The sequence below is a fragment of the Talpa occidentalis genome, unplaced genomic scaffold, assembly GCF_014898055.3.
Source record: "Talpa occidentalis isolate TD23 unplaced genomic scaffold, MPIMG_talOcc4v2.1 talOcc4.12, whole genome shotgun sequence".
Taxonomy (NCBI): Eukaryota; Metazoa; Chordata; class Mammalia; order Eulipotyphla; family Talpidae; genus Talpa; species Talpa occidentalis.
The window spans coordinates 2,508,347-2,526,783 of record NW_023601212.1 but is presented as its reverse complement, the minus strand read 5'-3'; the positions used below and the strand labels follow the sequence as shown (position 1 = coordinate 2,526,783).

General features: G+C 34.7%; 1 protein-coding gene and 1 pseudogene across 1 annotated transcript in view; one reads left to right on the top strand and one right to left on the bottom strand.

The window, feature by feature from the left end:
- CNTN5 (contactin 5) overlaps window positions 1–18,437 on the bottom strand; it is a 657,624-nt gene that overhangs the window by 626,569 nt on the left and 12,618 nt on the right. The gene's annotated exons all lie outside the window — the stretch shown is intronic.
- On the top strand, window positions 1,206–1,607 carry LOC119240284 (40S ribosomal protein S25-like; annotated as a pseudogene).

Here is an 18,437-nt window from a genome sequence, read left to right as displayed (position 1 = left end):
CAATCTGAGACTGAAGGTCGAATTCCTGTACCCAGAACAATCTCACTCTTGGTTTTCTTTTTTTTTCCTTCAATCTTGAATAGCAAAATAAAGTTCCACCAGCTACTTAACCTCATTTTAATTTTTCACTAAGAAATTACTTAATCTATTTCTCACCTTAATATCACTGGAATCAGGTAAGAAAATTGAGCCATAACAGCATATTTTTATATATTTCCATAGCCCTATGATCTGATCTGACTTACTCTGAATAATTACACAACAAACATTCATTGCAATAAGTGAGCATAGGTTATTATATAAATATTATATAAATATGTGCATATATGTGTTTATATATGTATAGGGGTATACACCTGTGCACATATATATATATATACACACAATCATTTCACAGACAACCGCATACATAGATCAAGTATGCATTTATATATGAACATATTCATACAATCGTCACAATGTTTAATATCTGTATATCCTTAAAATGGTTAGAATTTGAATACAGAGTGATGCACATTATATTCTGAGATAACTCCCAATACTAATTATTATTTTTCTTATCTCTGTCAACAAAGATTACTTCACTACATAAGAATACATATGCAGTGTAAAAAATATGCATTTTCATTCTCGAAAAAACAAACAAATGAGCAAGAATAGAAATCTCAAGAGTCAGACTGCTTCCCCTCAGCAGAGAGCTGTGGAGCCAATTATTGGGAGCACAGCAAGTTAATCCTGATGTGGAGCAGTGCCCTGCCTCTCTGACAGCTGCTGGAAATCAAGCACCAATGATGCCCTGGGGCCTGTTCTCCCAAACACTGCCCAAGTTGGTAGGGAAACAAACTCACCAGCACTAGTCTTTTATGATTCTTTGTGATTAGTCTATGATTCTTTGTGATTATTTACATTTCATAACATCCCAATCTTTTCAAAAGTTCAGCAACTCTTTTCATCTTTACAACAGGAGTCTTGCACAAGCCAGCCGTGACCAACTGGACCTGTTAACGTGTGTGTACATTGCAATGCGGTCCAGTGACAACACCCCTTGTCCTCACCCATGACCAAGTCTAGAGGGCATTTATCCCATTTCTGAACTTTAATGCCAACTCGCTGACCCAAGGAATGTGTCAGGTATGTGAAGTAATAGATGTCACTTTTAATCTCAGTGAGGTGACCGTGATAGCTGCTGCTCTCAGAGCTTCAAGATGGTACCCAAGGATGATCGGAAGAAGAAAGCTGGCAGGGAGTCAGCCAAGAAAGACAAAGACCCAGTCAACAAATCTGGGGTTTGGTCAAAAAGAAGACCTGGCTCAAAGGCAAAGTTTGGGACAAGCTCAATAACCTAGTCTTGTTTGACAGAGCCACACATGACAAACTCTGTAAGGAAGTTCCCAACTTAAGGTCGGAACCTCAGCCTCTGTATTGGAGAGACTGGAGATGTGTGCTTCCTGGCTAAAGCAGCCCTACAGGAGCGCCTCAGTGAAGGACTTAACAAACTAGTCTCAAAACACAGAGCACAAGTAACTTACACCAGAAACACCAAGGATGGAGACACGCCGGCTGCCAGTGAAGATGCATGGATAGCTTCCATCAACCGTACATTTTGAAAAATGAAGTTTTATTAAGTCAAAAACTATGTGATTTTTATTTATAAACAATTTCAAATATATTGTAACTTTTTATAGGATTTTTATTGTATTGTATAGCACAAACATTTGAATTTCTCAATAGTTACAAAGTTTTATCCTTTAAAGGTAGATTTGCATTTTGTAAGTACTCAATGCTTCTTCAGAGGGGGAAATAAGACATGTAAATAAGGGGGGAAATAAGACATGTAATAATTTCATAAACACTATGTTCAGTGAAAACTGAGGAGAGGCTATAATTTTTTTCTGTGTGGTCTGAAAACCTATCTCTCCATCAATCCAAGAGTAGATTATTGCAACAGTGACATTCCCAAAATTAATCTGAAGATAATTTGTTGTGTATGTGAACTTGATTCACCATTGAACTAACTCTAGGATTCCTGACTCCCAGGTTTTACTTAGTTTACTAGATGTTTTGATGATTTCTCCAAATAATCTAATTTTTTTTTTTGGTTTATTTTGCTGTCAATATTAAATGCCTTTCCTTCTTTCAGCAAACACTTTCAGATCTTCACAGGTGCTCTCCCAGATTCTTTCTCTATCTGGAAGTTTCAGGCTCTTAGAACAGCCTTAGGGAAATCTAGCTTGTCTAAACTTGGCATGTGTGGTATATGTGCTTAGAGAATTCTTCAATTTTCTTTTATAGTACATGTCACAAGAATAACGAATAATTTACATCTGTTTCTTTCTAGATCATAAATTCCAAAAGTAAGGGATCTTGATTTTCTTGTTCACAGATATATATCCATAACATACATAGTGCCTGGCAGATATTCAATAATTATTCATTGAATAAAATAATAAACTCCAATGTACTTTAGATAAGAGGAGATAAGGAACACAGTCTATGAGATTTTGGGGAACTAAAATTTTGTCTTTTCTCTACCATTACTTAAGTGTGTTTTTGCAGGCAAATCTCAAATATCTCAACTATGTTTTGAGATAATTTACCCAAATATTTACTAAAATATTTTCAAGATATCTTATATTCAGAATGCATGTCAACTGAGAGTATAAATATCAACTGACAATTACATAATTATACCATAATTTGATGGGACATATCAACAAATCAAGTACCATTCTATGGGAAAAGTTATAGGATAAACAATATTGACATTGGAAAACCAACCAACACAAACAGGACTTAGTATAAAAGCAATGTTTGGAGCTCCTGCTTTGGCAGCTGACAGGCATTGAGTTTGATTGAAAAGACCTTAATGTTGACTCAGTATGACTAACTGTAAAACAGATTTCTATCTCATTAGAGCCACCTCCCTAATCTGACTTTTATTAGAGCATTTAATTTTGAAAACTTGTAATTGTAAATTATTTCTCTGCACAATTGAAATGTACATAAATCTTTTCCTACCTTTTTTGTCACTTTTATGACTCACAGAATGCATCATATCATCCCTATTCCCATTCTCTGTGGGAAGGTAGGAGTCTAACCTTGACAGGTGACAATTAATCAACACAAAACCTTTGCACACTCAGAAAAAAAAAAAAAAAACTCAGTATGCTCAACACATTCCATTCATCAATCAACATCCTACCTAATGTCCTTCAGTAATTTTGCATTAGCTTAACTAGTACTTTAAACCCGTCTTTTGTTTCAGTAGATGTGAGATTGGTCTCTCTCCTTTATTGCAATAGCCTTGAATAAAGCTTCCACCACCTGTGTAACTGTCTAATGCAATATTTGCTTTGACAACTCAAATGCCATATAAGAAATTTGATAACCATAAGACCTAGATTGAGTTTTTCTGCTCTTTGATTGATATAATGGAAAAGTATGCACCTAGCACTACAAAGAGAATTATATAAAATCCTCATTACAAAGGATGTGTAACATAATTACTTGTTAATTATTAACAAATTAAATAAAACATAAATTATCAGTGTAAGGTCTTCAGTTAGATATTTGATTATTTTAGGATCTCAAGATAAAATTAACATTCTCAAAATATTTTGAAATTAAAATAACTTTGGGCACTTAACTGAAAACTAATCTGGAGACCAATTTTTTTCTTTAGCTTGATCTCTCTGAGTAGCCTACACGGGGTACTCCTGAATGGTTCAATAAATATTAAGTTCTTGCAATTATCCTGAGTTAATGGAAAACAGGGATTGCGGGAATAGTAAAATGAGAAAAAATTAAAATTAATTACCAGGGTATATTTATTTTTGCCATATGATTTGGGTAAACATTAAGTTTATGATCCCAGTTTTTCTTGTTGTTGTTGTTGTCTTTCCAAGAGTTGTAATCATATTAAAACACACTGAAGAACTGGATCTTGAGATATAAAGTGCATGTCTATTGCAAACTGCTGTCATAGTATGTCATCAGCTTTAATTTAATAGAAAATTCAGAAAACTGAATTCAGTAATTAGGATAGCACCTTACTGCCAAGCCTAATACTGTTTATCTCAGCATTGTGACAACAGACACTTTGAAATCTTCATATTCCCACTAATTGCCTAACATGGGTTATAGGCCATGATACTCAGTTTGGTATTGATGTTCTTTTTTTTTTTTAAGATTTATTTATTTATACAAGAACTGGGGTATAGGCCAGATGTGCAGGAGGGTGAGAGGATTCACCAGAGACAGAGTGGGGAGCAGAACAGAAAGATCCACTGAAATCCACTGCTGAGGGGAGCAGTGGGGAGACAGGAGAGGTCTGCTGTGCCATGTGAGTAAGCCACTGGCCGGGGATCTAACTTGCGCTGTAGTGGCTGCCTATAGCTTGATAGTGGTGAGACTTAATCCCTTGTGCCACCAGGGAGGCCCTGGGAAAATGCAATCTTACTACATAATGGTGCACCTGTGTTACACAAACAGCAACGTGTATATCAGATTCATATTTCCAGATGAGGACTGTCTTTCTTTCCACATGCCACTACATTCAGTTACTCACTGTGTGTTAATTTACATTCTACAAAATATTCTCTCTACACTAGAAAATGTGGAAGAAAGCCTTATTTTCTCTTAGCATTATCAGTTTCAAGTTCTAGATCAAACCTCTTCACATTCATAGAATAGAATGCCAGACAAAGCTATAGAGATTCTTTTTAGTGTTTCATTTTTTAATGCTTCAGACTTCATGAATAGATCTGTTTAAATTTTCCAGTTTAACGCTGTCAATGCAGACCATTCCCCAGCATAATTAAGAATTGTTTGAAAGTGGTCTGAGCTGATAGCTGTCATATGTTGACTGACGAGGCAGGTTCTGTAAAACAGCAAATGTATTATACGGGTAATTTTTCTCATTGTGTTGAAATTTTCAGTTGATTAAAGTCTTAAAATGTATTTTAGAATTGAATGATTAAATCTTGTCAGGTAATTTTAAACCTTTAGAGGCATAATACCATAAAAAGCATTTTAATGTATTTGATTTTACTCTATCAAAAACAAATTACTTTTTCAGTATAAATATCCCCAGCTTACTACAGGTCCTATCTGTCGATATCACACTATGACAGCATTCAGACACTTGTTAACTGCCAAGGCAGCGTGTCGACTATTTGTCACTAAGCAACATTCAGAAACAATTTCCCCTTTTCTATTATCATGCAAAACACATTCAGGACAAGAAATGCACACAGAGAAAATTACTCCTCTGGTGAGATATTTTGACACAAAAAATCTTTCCTTATCAAAGATGAAAAGCACCTTGTCACTCACTTCTAATTATTGCCTTATTTCTGTAAATGCAGAGAGAAGCCAGCTCCCTGCAGCGACGTCACTGAGCATTTACCAACATGCAAAGCTGGACTCGGCCTGTGAGCGGGATTCACGGAGCCCGGCCAGGTCTGTGTCGATCCACATTGATGGGGGGGGGGGTTGAATTATAACTATTAATCTTCTTTAAAGTCAAAGAAAGGACATTTTCTCTTTTTTCGCATGAATAGTTGCTATTTCATCTTTGGTCTCTGGATACCTTCCTTCCCCAGCGTTTTCTGATATGCCTCGGGCATAAAAGTGTAACGATTATCAACATTCGCAGTGCAAGAATCAATTTGAAGAGTTGTAAACTTATTAAACATTAAAGTTAAGCATTTCCTGTCCCGTGATTATGATTAATATCCATAACCAAATGAGTTAGACAGGATTGAAGGGGTGTGAAGCTTGGGCTGAGCAGATGCAAAATCATTAACTATGTGTGGAAATCATTTCCTTAGAAGAATTATAATTCCGGACACTCACTAGCAACAGATTTTCCAGGCAGGGCATTATGAAACAGAGGAAGAAAAATAATCATTAGTGAGCAAACCAGCAACAATATTACTGCTTCCAGTAATTCCACTTTGTATCGAAGCCAGGTTTGTATGGAGGATCCGCTAATAATGAGGGTGGATGGATGCTGGACCTCAGGGCTTTCCTCTGGCAACTTACATTCATGATGCTATTTCTAAAACCTTCTATAATATCCTTTCCCCAGGCTGACCTGACAGAAAAAAATTTTTAAGGAAAAACATCCACAATATATTACCATAGAAGAACAGAGAAGAATTACTTACACTCTCTGACCAGTCACTCATTGTTATTTGTACTGATTTGTTTTTTTTTCCCTTAATTTCAAATCAGTTATGCTATATTTGATGAGCTGTTACTCAAAAGGAGCCACACTATTTCATTCAGTAACCCTTTATGGATGTGCTCTAATGTGGCAGACACTCTACTAGGCACTAGGGTTGCTAAAATTACTCTGTACACTTGAGGAGCTAAAGTTGTTCCATAACATGTCTTATTTATCTAGAGACATATCAGAGTTAGAGCTCAGATCATAATTAATGTTGGATTCTAGGAGACACTTATCAGAATAAATTAAATGAAGTGAAAGTCATTGTGTCAAAGTCATTGTGTTTCAATACTGGACTGACTCTATAAGCTTCTAAAATTGTTTTATTTTCTCTCAAAATATTCTCTGGAGTAATATGGTAAAGAAGAAAATCCATAAAAGGAGTGAGAAGACCTAGAGGCAGATTTGTACTACGCCACTTTCTTAAAGTATATACTAGAGGGCCTCCCTGACGGTGCAGAGGTTAAAGCCTCAGCACTATGAAGCTATCAGCACCCACTACAGCATGAGTTTTATCCCAGGCCAGGGAGCGACCCACATGGCGCAGCAGACCTTGCCTGTCTCCCCGTTGCTCCCCTCAGCAGTGTATTTTAGTAGCTCCGCTTGTTTTGCTCCCTACTCTGTCACTGGTGAGTCCTCTCACCACCCTCTGCCCCTCTGGCCTGCATCCCAGGTCTTTCATGCACATAAATAAAAATAAATTTAAAAAAAAATATACACTAGAAAATCATTTTACCTATTGAGGTAATTTTGAACTCATTTAGTAAATATTGAAAATATCTTAGTCATAATACTAAACGCATATGTATCTTACTCGTTCAATTTATACAAATCTCCCATGAGGACTATACTGGTATCATACTCATTTTGCAAGTGAGATAGGTGATTGAGGATTAAGTAGCAGCGCGGAAAGCAGGGCACAGTCAGGTCAGTCTGACATCAAAACCCACATTCCACCTCTAGTGTAATTTAGGTCCTCACGGATGTCTTACTTCCATTTCAACTAAACAGTTTGGCAAGTAGTGTCTCCACCTCCAGCTTTTTTCTCCCCTCAAAGCTCTTTCTTCAGCTACTGGAGTGTCTATTTAAAATATAAGTCTGGGGGCCTCCCTGGTGGCACAAGGGGTTAAGCACAGCGCTGTGAAGCTGTCTGTGGCCTCTGCAGCACAAGGTTGACCCAGGCAGGCCAGGGAGCAACACACATGGTGCAGACCTTACCTGTCTTCGCCTGTTGCTCCCTTCTGCAGTGTATTTCAGTCAGTCTGCCTGTTTCGTACCCCACTCTGTCTCTGGTGAATCCTCTCACCCCTGTCACCTCTGGCCTGTACCCCAGTTCTTGCATGCATAAATAAAAATAAATCTTTAAAAAAAATATAAATCTGACTATATCCCACTGCCATGTAAAATCTCTCCGTAGTGTCTATGGGTCTTTCAAGAGGAGGTCTCTGAAGCAAGAATACTGCCTCCAGCCTGGCTGACTTAACTCCTGCTCTCAGCACACCTTCCTCATCCTTTATAGACGGGAAACTCACTACCTCCTCAAACAGAGCTCAGTTTCATCACCCTGGCACGTGAAGGTATCTTCTCACAAAACGGAGAGTTCTGCTCAAATTTGAATTGAATTGTTCACATCTTTTTAGATATTTCGAGTTTTAATGTATTTCAATTTAAATTGATTAAATATATATCAGACACAAATAAACATTGTTCCACTGAGTAGATTAGCACCACCAGAATACAGTCCTTTAAAATCAGGTAATTTAGGTATATTTAAACAAAATCTTTATACTCTGATATAAACTCAATTAATGGTTAAAATAATAGCTAGTGTTGTGCCTTTGCTGTACTATTGTTTTGCAACCATCCCAGGCCAGATTGGTTTATTGTTGATTCGGACAGACTAAAATTTTAGAGCCTTTGTTATCTCCAACATGCATTTAATGCTGAAGCAGGGAATGGGACACAGGCTGACCACCAGGCAGGGAGGCAGCATCTGAGCCTCCAGCCTTGTGACATTGTGACATTGTCAACGCCAGCGCTGAGGGGCCCCTTTCATGCCTTATTTCTAGACCCAGGTGTCCATATTTACATATGCACACACTCCTGCTCTCTGGTGTCGCTGCCCTTCTCTGCCCCTTGTCTGCAATTGCAGGTTCACATGCCCCGCGCTCACGCCCCCAAGCATCCTCTGAGACATGTTATCACAGGTGGGTAATGAAACCTGGGAAGAAAGCAAGGCCACAGGCGGTTGCTTAGAAGCTGGCAGCCAGAAGGTGGAAAAAAACTTCCCAGTCTTATAGACTTGATTCCGCCGCCAGATGTCTAAGGTTTTAAACAAGATATTTATTGCTTTATTGGGATCCTTACCTGGAAAGTGGAGGAATTAATACTCTGCTTAGTCTGTTCATGGGTATGGAATGAACAAACACCAATTGCAGTAATGTATGTGAATGAATAAAGAACATTGTTTTGAGAACTAAAATAATAATAATAATAATAATAATAATAATAATAATAATAATAATAATAATAATAAAACAAGATATTTAAAGCAAAAATGGGCAACGGATTGGAACAAACCATTTTCCATCAAAGATATGCCAATTGCCTCAATGTTATGAAAAGATGTTCATGATTTTTAGGGAAATCACTTAAAGGACAATGTCAGCAAATACTAATAGCCTTTAACCACTGCCTACCTGGTAGGATGGCTATTACCAAAAAATGGGGGGAAAGTTTCTCAAGGATATGGAGAAGCTGTTACCTTTACACATTGCTGGTGGGGCTATAAAATGTGACAGCCATTGTGGAAAAGAGCTTTGTGGTTCCTCAGGAAATTAAAGGTTGAAATACTAACTGTGTGATTTAGCAATTCTGCTCCTAGTTATACAAGCTGAAGAACTGCAAGCAGAAAATTAGATACTATGCACACTGATGTTCACGACATTATTTGCAATGTATCATGGAAAAGAAAAGAAGCAACCAAAGCCTTTTCAACTGCACTGATACTCTGAAAATTCCTGTCTGTACATGAGACGGTCAATTTAAAGATTGAAATACTTCAGCTATAATAAGCATCACGAATAGATAACAATCACTTCGAGACTGACTTTTAATGCTATTAGGTCACTGCACAGCTTTTCAAAAAGGCAGGGACTATAGCAACACAACACGCTCTTTCAAGAGTATCAGGTCTGATCATATTTCTGGATATGCACATGGCTATCATGGGCAAATCTGACACACTGAAGAACTGTGAACTTTCTAGTGTCACTGAAGGCTGGGCATTTAATGTCTCAATCTGTGTGGAACATGGCACGCATCCCTCTCTATTAATGGCATGTGTCCTGTCAATGCCATCTGCTTTTGAATTCCAATTCCTAGGCAGAAATAAAGAGAATGTGGCAGGAGAGTAAAAAGAAATATTATAGCCCTTGGTACATTCTAATCAGGTTCTAGCTTCAATGAATATTTAACTCTATATTTCCAAACTAAACTTAGGTTCCACTGGAGATGCATGCTTCCTTGGCAAATGCTTCGTCTATTTGGCAGAAGAACAAAAGAGATTGTAGCAGTTTTTTTGGTTTTCTCCTCAGATGATAGCCTCAGCAACACTGAGCTCTATATTTCCAAACTTGATTTATATAGCACTTCACTGGGGAACCTGGGAACCTACATTCAAGGTGGGGATCTAGCTACACGGATTTCAACTTGTTTATCTATTAAAGGTTCAATGAGTAACAGAATGATTTCTAGTTTTAGGCTATTATGAATGAACCTGCTGTGGCTATTCTTATATATGCATATTTTATAAATGCATGTTTTATTTGTCTTGGGTAAATATTTAGTTACAGATTGGCTAGACCACAGAGTAGAACTATATTGATTTTATAAGAAATTTCAAGATTTTTTTTCCCAAAATAATTGGAAAACTATTTTACACTTCCACCAACAGAAATGAGAGCTCTGCCAGCTAAAATTCTTTGCTGATATTTGATATCTCTATTTAATGTTTCTGTATGGGTGTGAATTTGTTTTAGACACTGAGGTATCCTTATACAAAGGAATTTTTGAAAGTGAAAAGTAGAAAGAATGTGAGATCACATATAGGCTGAAATACATTATAAAGGTTTTTAATGATATAAAAAATAAACACCATCAAAACATACGAAGTATATTTAAATGTATCTCAGCAGTATAATATATACACACACACACACACACACACACATATACACATACATTACTCTACATTTAGCTTTTTTTTTTCAAAGTTTAATCACTTTTCATTCCAATTATGAATACAGACAGGCTCTGGGATCCTTATGCCCACATCCAAAAATAATTTTTAAAAACAAAGCTTTTGCTCATGTTAAAATAGCTACTTTCCCACAATCTAAGAGACAAGGGATAGCAAGTTGATGGATTACTATAAAAATGCAGGATTCAGAGTAAAGGGGTATATTTGATTTATGACATAACTACACATCTATCCACCCTTTTCCATTCATCTATCTGGAATGCTGCAATAGCATATTCTTAAGCATGAGATTATTACAAAATGTCCAGTTATTTTATATAACTCCCTCTGGAAGGAAGCTTGCTCCACCAGACATTCCCTTCCTTGACATCTCTAGATGGTATCAAACAGAGATTATCCATTGCCATTCCAAGTGTCCAATATCCTGAAATAATCCATTCTTCATGGTATATATGCAATTAATAAAGGTTGAAAGATTCTAAAAATAAGACCATGTGCCCAAACATGTCATGTGCAATTGTCATTGGGAATATAAGGATTGGTTTAGAATATTTACAGGTAAATGGATCAAAAGCAGGGGAAAAAAAACTGTCATGTGGATGAGGAAGCCAAATAGCAGTCTCTTTCAGAGTGGAAGCAAGAACAGTGGCCAACCTATAATCTATCTGTCAGATATTTTTCCGAACTCCCAGTAAAAAAAGATGTCTTCAGTTGTACTATGGGCGAGTCCTGAAAGATGTAGGTTTCCACAGGGCATGCATGGGAAATACCATTAGGAATCCTTCCTTTCCTTTAAGCTTTACCTTCACAACCAACATGTGAAATTTAGGACTCTATAGCCATTCATTTACCTCTATATTACTTATAACTTCTATAATCATGCAATTTATTAATGCTGCTTATTTCCTAAATCCACACACTATGATAAAAACTTTGTGATGGCAGGAATACTTGTTGTGCATTTTATTTGTTTGACTGACCTGCTGAGCCTGTGGTACAAGGTCCTTAGAGTACACTTGCAGAGCACATATGTAAGTGAATGAATGTGTGAAGCTTATTCAGACACAAAGTGGGTCACAGTGAGAAAAATAAATCAATTCCACTCTAAGCACACTCTCAAAAGTCTCCCAGAGCTAAAACTAATATATAAAAGCCATTTGGTAAGAGAGAGTTAGATTTATAGTGGTAAACTTGATGTAATATATATATATGTTGATTATAATGATCTACACCTGAAACCTGTATTATATTATTAAACAGTATTACTTGATTATTTTTTAAGGGACCAATTCAGGAACCGACATAAAAAGTTTATTAGAATATGGCAACTGCTTTCCTCTGGATAATGCATAATTAAAAAATGCACACAAAACATGGCATCTACATAGCAATCACTTACTGACCATATGCTGTATTTCAAAAAAGTATAATTTGAATTGATTCATTCACAATTACAGTATATAATAAAAAGCTAATGATGGAAGTTATAGCAATAAAATTTCTACCTCAATATAAGGAACACTTTCTAACATAAAAATGAGAGCAATATTTTTATTTATTTAGAGAAACACTGAAGTTTGGGGATATTGTGAAGACTATTTAATAGTCCAGTGAGTGGATATTTTTGATAGTATTTGAAAGCTTAAGTTCAGAGATGTTATGATTCTAGAACCTACAAAGGTTCTATTCAAAATTTGTATTTTTAAAATTTAGAATATGTATAAAACATATCATAAGAAAACCATACTCAGATAATCTATGTGTAGCTATACCTCAGCATGGCTTGTCAATAATGAAATGTCAAGTCAACAGAAGAGATAAAATAACCTAAATTTGAAGTACAAGTTTGTTCAAAACAAATAAATTTAACATTGAATGAAACAAAAATATGGTAGAAAGCAAGTAAATCATAAAATTTGTATCAGAATTCAAAAAAGTGATTTAAAGATGATTAATATTTTTCTTTATCTATTCCAATGCTTACTCACAGTAATGTTGGCTTGGAAAATATGTATTTAATAGCGCATTTTCAGCATATGGCAAACTTTAGTTTTCAAACTAACACAGCATCTATATTTTGTAAAGTTATGAAAAATAGAGAAGTAGAAATATCAAGAGTCAATCTGAATTACTCCACAACTACCAGCATTAAGATTCATCTATATTTTTCTCAATGCTAAATATAAAAGCATTTATCAGACACAATGACAATCATAGTGCAATTAACAATATGCTAATTCCATCACTGTCTTCAACAAAAGCAAAGGAAGATATTTCCTTCACACAATCTAGTCGGTACCATCTCACAGCGGAGCCATACGTCACTGATTAATACTTTCTGTTAAACACTAGGAGTCTGGGGTACAATAAAATATTTTATCAATGTTCACTCTCCTTCTAAAAGTTGGCTATACTCAGAGTGATTTACTGAGTGGAAAAACTATATTTAATTTGAACTAAATATGTTAAGAGGAAGTCACATGATGAAAAGAGGTATGGTTTCACAGACATTTAAAAAAATAAATTTGTTCACATCTTTTGCATTACACCTTCAAAACTTACTCAATTCCCTTTCTGTTTGATTAATTAAATAGTTATTGCCCTGACTCACATACTTCTATGTCAAGCTAATAAGCTATATTTAATGTAGAAAGTCAATATTTAAAGGCAATCTTCACATGAATAATAAATAATATGAAGGATAAAGTCAAAATGCAGAATTATTTCTATGTCATTATTATAGCTTTGTGAACTTATTTTTGGCCACAGATGAGAACTAAAGGAAAACACAAAATTTAAAATGTATTATGTGGCACCATGTGAACAAGTGTAAATTTAAATTCTCATCTTTATTTTGTTCTTTCAATATTTTGATATATACATTAGTATATGCAATGGATTTCTACTGAATCTTTTCAAAATTTTGATTTAAATGCTTGAGGTTTTATACTGTTAATAGTGCCTTTGTAAACAATGCGAAACAATTTTAATATTTATATATAAAAGAAGTTAGGATAAAACAGACAAAATGAACAATAGTTTATAGATACTAAATAATTTTATATGTTACATATGCTCAGCAGCAAATGTATTAAATTTATACTTGAATCAAGCTTTTATATATTTTCTAAGCATATTATACTGTCAATATAGGTTATGTGAAAAAAGGCATAGACTTTGACATCCTTTTGACATAAGATCAAATCTTGAATTTTTGCCATTTTGTGTGATTGTGCACATTTCTCCTTTTAGCTCCAAATTCCTTATTTACAAAATGGGTGTAGTAGTAACACCATTACTTAGTTACATTGAAATTTAAGAATTGAATACAATATATTAATCAGCCACACGAGTGATGCTTTTTTATGGACATTTTTATGTCATCTTTGACACAGTATATAGAGAGAGGTAAAATTGACAACAGAATAGTTCAGAGAGGACACAAGAAAAGACACTATCCCAGTAAGTAGTCAAGCCCAGTTTATTCCACTAAAAGTACAATATGTCATTCACTAAAAAGACCCACATTTATGGGACCTGACTGTTTCCACTGCTATTTTCTCCTGTATCACAGATCCTAAAGGTACAGAAAACTACATTTTAAAAAAATTCTTTTGTATCTATCCAATAAGAGGTCCAGAATGTCTCACCTTGTAAGTGCTGTGATTTAAAACATATTGAGATCTTGAGAAAACAAGCAGTTAGCTGCCTGTAAAAGAAACTTTGTAACAAGTGTGTACTTAATCTTTATCCAAATGAAATCACATTTTACCTTTTAAATTTCTAGCTTTTAAATGTTGGGTTTTTATGAGGTAATACTTTCATAAACATGTTAATTATCCAAATGTCACTAAACATTTTTCTTGTAGCACTGAAAATACTCACTAATAAATGAACATTTTCATGACTCATAATATTACCATATTCAACACATTACTTATCTCACGGTATTTGACTGAACAATAAAAATGTGTTGGTTTTCTGGGTCAAAATGTGACCATTTAAAAAAAAAATGATCAATCACTGTTGCTTATTTTTTTTCCATTTTAAGACTATAAGATTATCAGAACATGTTCTATTAAAGTGTTTTGTTTTTGCACAGATTAAGTCATGGATGGTTTGATAACACGAGATCGATGGATGGATGGATGGATGGATGGATGGATGGATGGATGGATGGAGATAACGCAGGAAGAGAGACATATGGCATCATAAAATAAAAAAAAAAAGATATGGAAAGTTTCTCACTAAAATTTAGAATAGGGATTTTGAATACGCTTTAATTTACAAAAATTAAAGATTCTTAGTTTGGAATTGACCTTGAGAATAATATTAATTTCAAAGGGCAGGATGTTTCTTACAATGAAACACTCACTGACATCATATAATATTGTCAAATATTACATTTTATCCTATGTTAAGCTGAAAAATATTTCCTTGGATTGCTAGCTTGGTTCAGAGTCCTATTCTTTAAAGATAAGGGATATTTGTTCCAATCCCGCTTCCACATGATGGTACTGTTCAACAGCTGAGAACATGCATATTGTCTCTTTCTCAGTCTCCTTTCTCCAGACTACACATTGCCAATTTCTTTCTTCATTTTTTCAAGTGATAACTTTTTACCTAGTTACTCTAATTGTCTAGTGTTTTCTTGAATATAGATTCTGACCAGAACAGAACAAAGTGATGATCCAAAATCACCTTTCTTTCTGGATACCAACATTTTTAGTAGTTGAGTTTCATTACTACTGAATTATAGCAATCTAATATCCCCTCTTCATTTTATTTTTGATTTTGTCTTTGGTTTGATATATAGCTTCCTCTTCCTCTGTTAACAGATGGTCCCGAGAGGACCTGTTTTCAATAAAGACTTAATAAACTGACTGATACCACAGAGAAAACAAACATTTAAACTTCCTTGGTTCTAATTTATTTTATACACATACTTGTTACATCCCTAAAAATTAAAATACATGGTATAATAACTAAATTGAGTTCAAAGACTAAATCTGCCTGTTTCTTTAATAACATGAAAAAGTTACAGTTTAAAATTTCTTAACATTAATATTTTTGGAAGGAGAACGATAATTTATTTTAGAGCCACACTATAACTATGACCCCATTTCAAAAGCTCTCTGCAAAGTAACAACGGAATAAAAATAAAGAGAAAGCCAAACTTAAGTTCTCATTCCATCAAGCCTGTATCAACTTTCTTAATGGATGCTCATTTTCTCATTCTTTAAAATTATCCTCACAAGGCATTTGAATCACCAGTCTTCAGTTTTTCTTTAAGTTTCTATGTTGATCTCTCTCCAGCTCTTGTGTTAAGTCCCCGCAACTGCATCTTTTGTTTTAGTCCATACAATAATTTCTTTCCCTGTCTACTTTAAAATTATTAGCAGTTGAGCACCAGTATAGACACCCCATGTTATATCTCCAACCTGAACTTTCTTAAACTCCAAAGTCATGTGTCCTGTTGCCTATTTTGCATCTTCACCTGGGTGTTAAGGAAGCATAACACTCTTGTCTGCAATGGGCAGAAGAGCTAAAAAGAAACTTCTCTGAAGAGGAAATGCAAATGGCCAACAGGCATATGAAAAAATGTTCAACATCACTTGTCATCAGGGAAATGCAAATCAAAACTACCATGAGATACCATCTCACACCAGTGAGAATGGCACATATTAAAAAAACTAGCAACAACAAATGTTGGCGAGGGTGTGGAGAAAAAGGAACTCTTCTGCACTGTTGGTGGGAGTGCAAACTGGTCCAACCACTGTGGAGAGCTGTGTGGAGATTTCTGGACCTACTAAACATAGAGCTTCCATAGGATCCAGCAATTCCACTCCTAGGTATTTACCCAAAGGACACAGAAACATCAATTCCAAAGGGCACCTGCACCCCTATGTTTATAGCAGCACTGTTTACAATAGCTAAGCTTTGGAAACAACCCAAATGCCCAAAAATAGATGACTGGATCAAGAAGATGTGGTACATATATACCATGGAATATTACTCAGCATTCAAAAAAGATAAACACATGCAATTTGCAGCAACATGGATGGCACTGGATGGGATCATGCTCAGCGAAATAAGCCAAAAAGAAAAAGAAAAATACCGGATGGTCTCACTCATAGCAGGAATCTAGAAAACTTAAATAAGGGACCAGGAAAACGAATAACTATAAGAAAGTGAAAATCAAAATCAACAAAAAACTACGAACCAGAGACACTTTTAGGGGGGCGGGGGTGGGAGGGGAGGGATTGGGGTCAGAATGGGGGGGCTGCAATTGTATGGGGAATATAAAAATAAAATTTATTATTAAAAAAATAAAATAAAATAAAAAAAATAAATAAAAGTCAGATTTCTCAGATTTGCTATAAAAAAAAAAAAAACTCCTCAGCCCCCGTCTCAATCTGAGTACATAAACACTCCCTCTCATAGATGCCCTAGCAGCTGCCACCATCCTGTTACCTAAGCATCAAACATTGATAGCATCCTTTACAATTTTTATTTACTTCATTTCACATCAGATCTATCAACAAATGCTTAAAATTAGATTAAATCATAATGTTCCTCCTTTCAAAACCTACCCATCTCATAGTATAAAAACAAAGTTCCTCACATTGATATATTTGAATTTTTTTTTTCCTACCAGTTCTCTAAATTTATTTTTTCTGTTCTTCCTCTTACTCATTCTTTTCCAGACACATCAAACATACTTCTGCCTCAGGACATTTATATCTGCTACTCTTCTGCCATCAGAAAAATCTTGGCTGGCACCATTACTTCCTTCACTTCTCAGAATAAATAGATCCTCAAGAGAGAAACCTTCTGTGATCTCCTAGAAAAAGCCAATCAACAAACAAAATAACAGCCGAATCCAATATCCTCTGTCCTTTATTTCTGATTTATTTCTTCCAAAAGTATCGGCACTTCAAAATACTTTATTTTTTTCTTTGCTCTTTCATTCATACTTTTTCACTGTATTAAAAAGATGATTTAAAAAGAATGGGGATTGTTAAAAATAATTAATGTCACATTCATATATAATTCATAACAGGCATTCCTTGCAACACTGTCAGATATGGTAGTCTATATGGTCAACTCAATACTTTAAATTTTGTGTATAACTGATTCTGATAAGATTCTTCAATACAAATTAATTATAAGCATCAAAAGGCAAATCAACACAAGCGATTTTATGAAAGAAAAAAAATGACATTCAGTGATGGAGCTACCTGATCAGGATGAAAGTAGGAAAATTTAAGCATTCTTTGGTCAAACATTTTCAAGTCACTGAAGATATATGTTACATATTAGATATGTTGCTATGTCTTATTGTTTTGAAAATGTGATAACTGTAAAATTAACATGCATACTAATATGAAAGTCAAAGGGGCTATTTTCACAAAAAGCAAAGAAAAAACAATTTTCTCTATGATATCACTTCAATTTTCAGAGATACTTTTATGGATTTAATTAAACTGAAGCCTATAAAATGACAAGTGATATTTGAAATATAAATACCGCATTTTGTTACTCCATTATTACAAGACAGCCATTTAAGTAGTAAGGAACAGAAAAACATATCACTTTTATTCTTTTTAGTTTGACTTTCTTAGAACACAGAAATAATTATTTTCATGATACATTCAATATTCCTGAAATTATTTCTCACACATATTTGGTTTTATTTTTCAAAAATCCTTAAGAGAGAAAACAGATATTGTATAACTTGCTGGGCTTTGCTATAATATTTGTAAAGAAATTTAAGTTTTGTCTATATAATATGCATTTTAAAAGTTTGAATTTCTCATGCAAATACATATTAGTAAAAGGTTTAATATAAAGTCCCTTCTTAAAACAAATTACAGAGAAAAACCATCAAAAAGTTTTAATAACTGCTCTGTAAATTTCCTCATTTGAGTTTAAGATTACTCT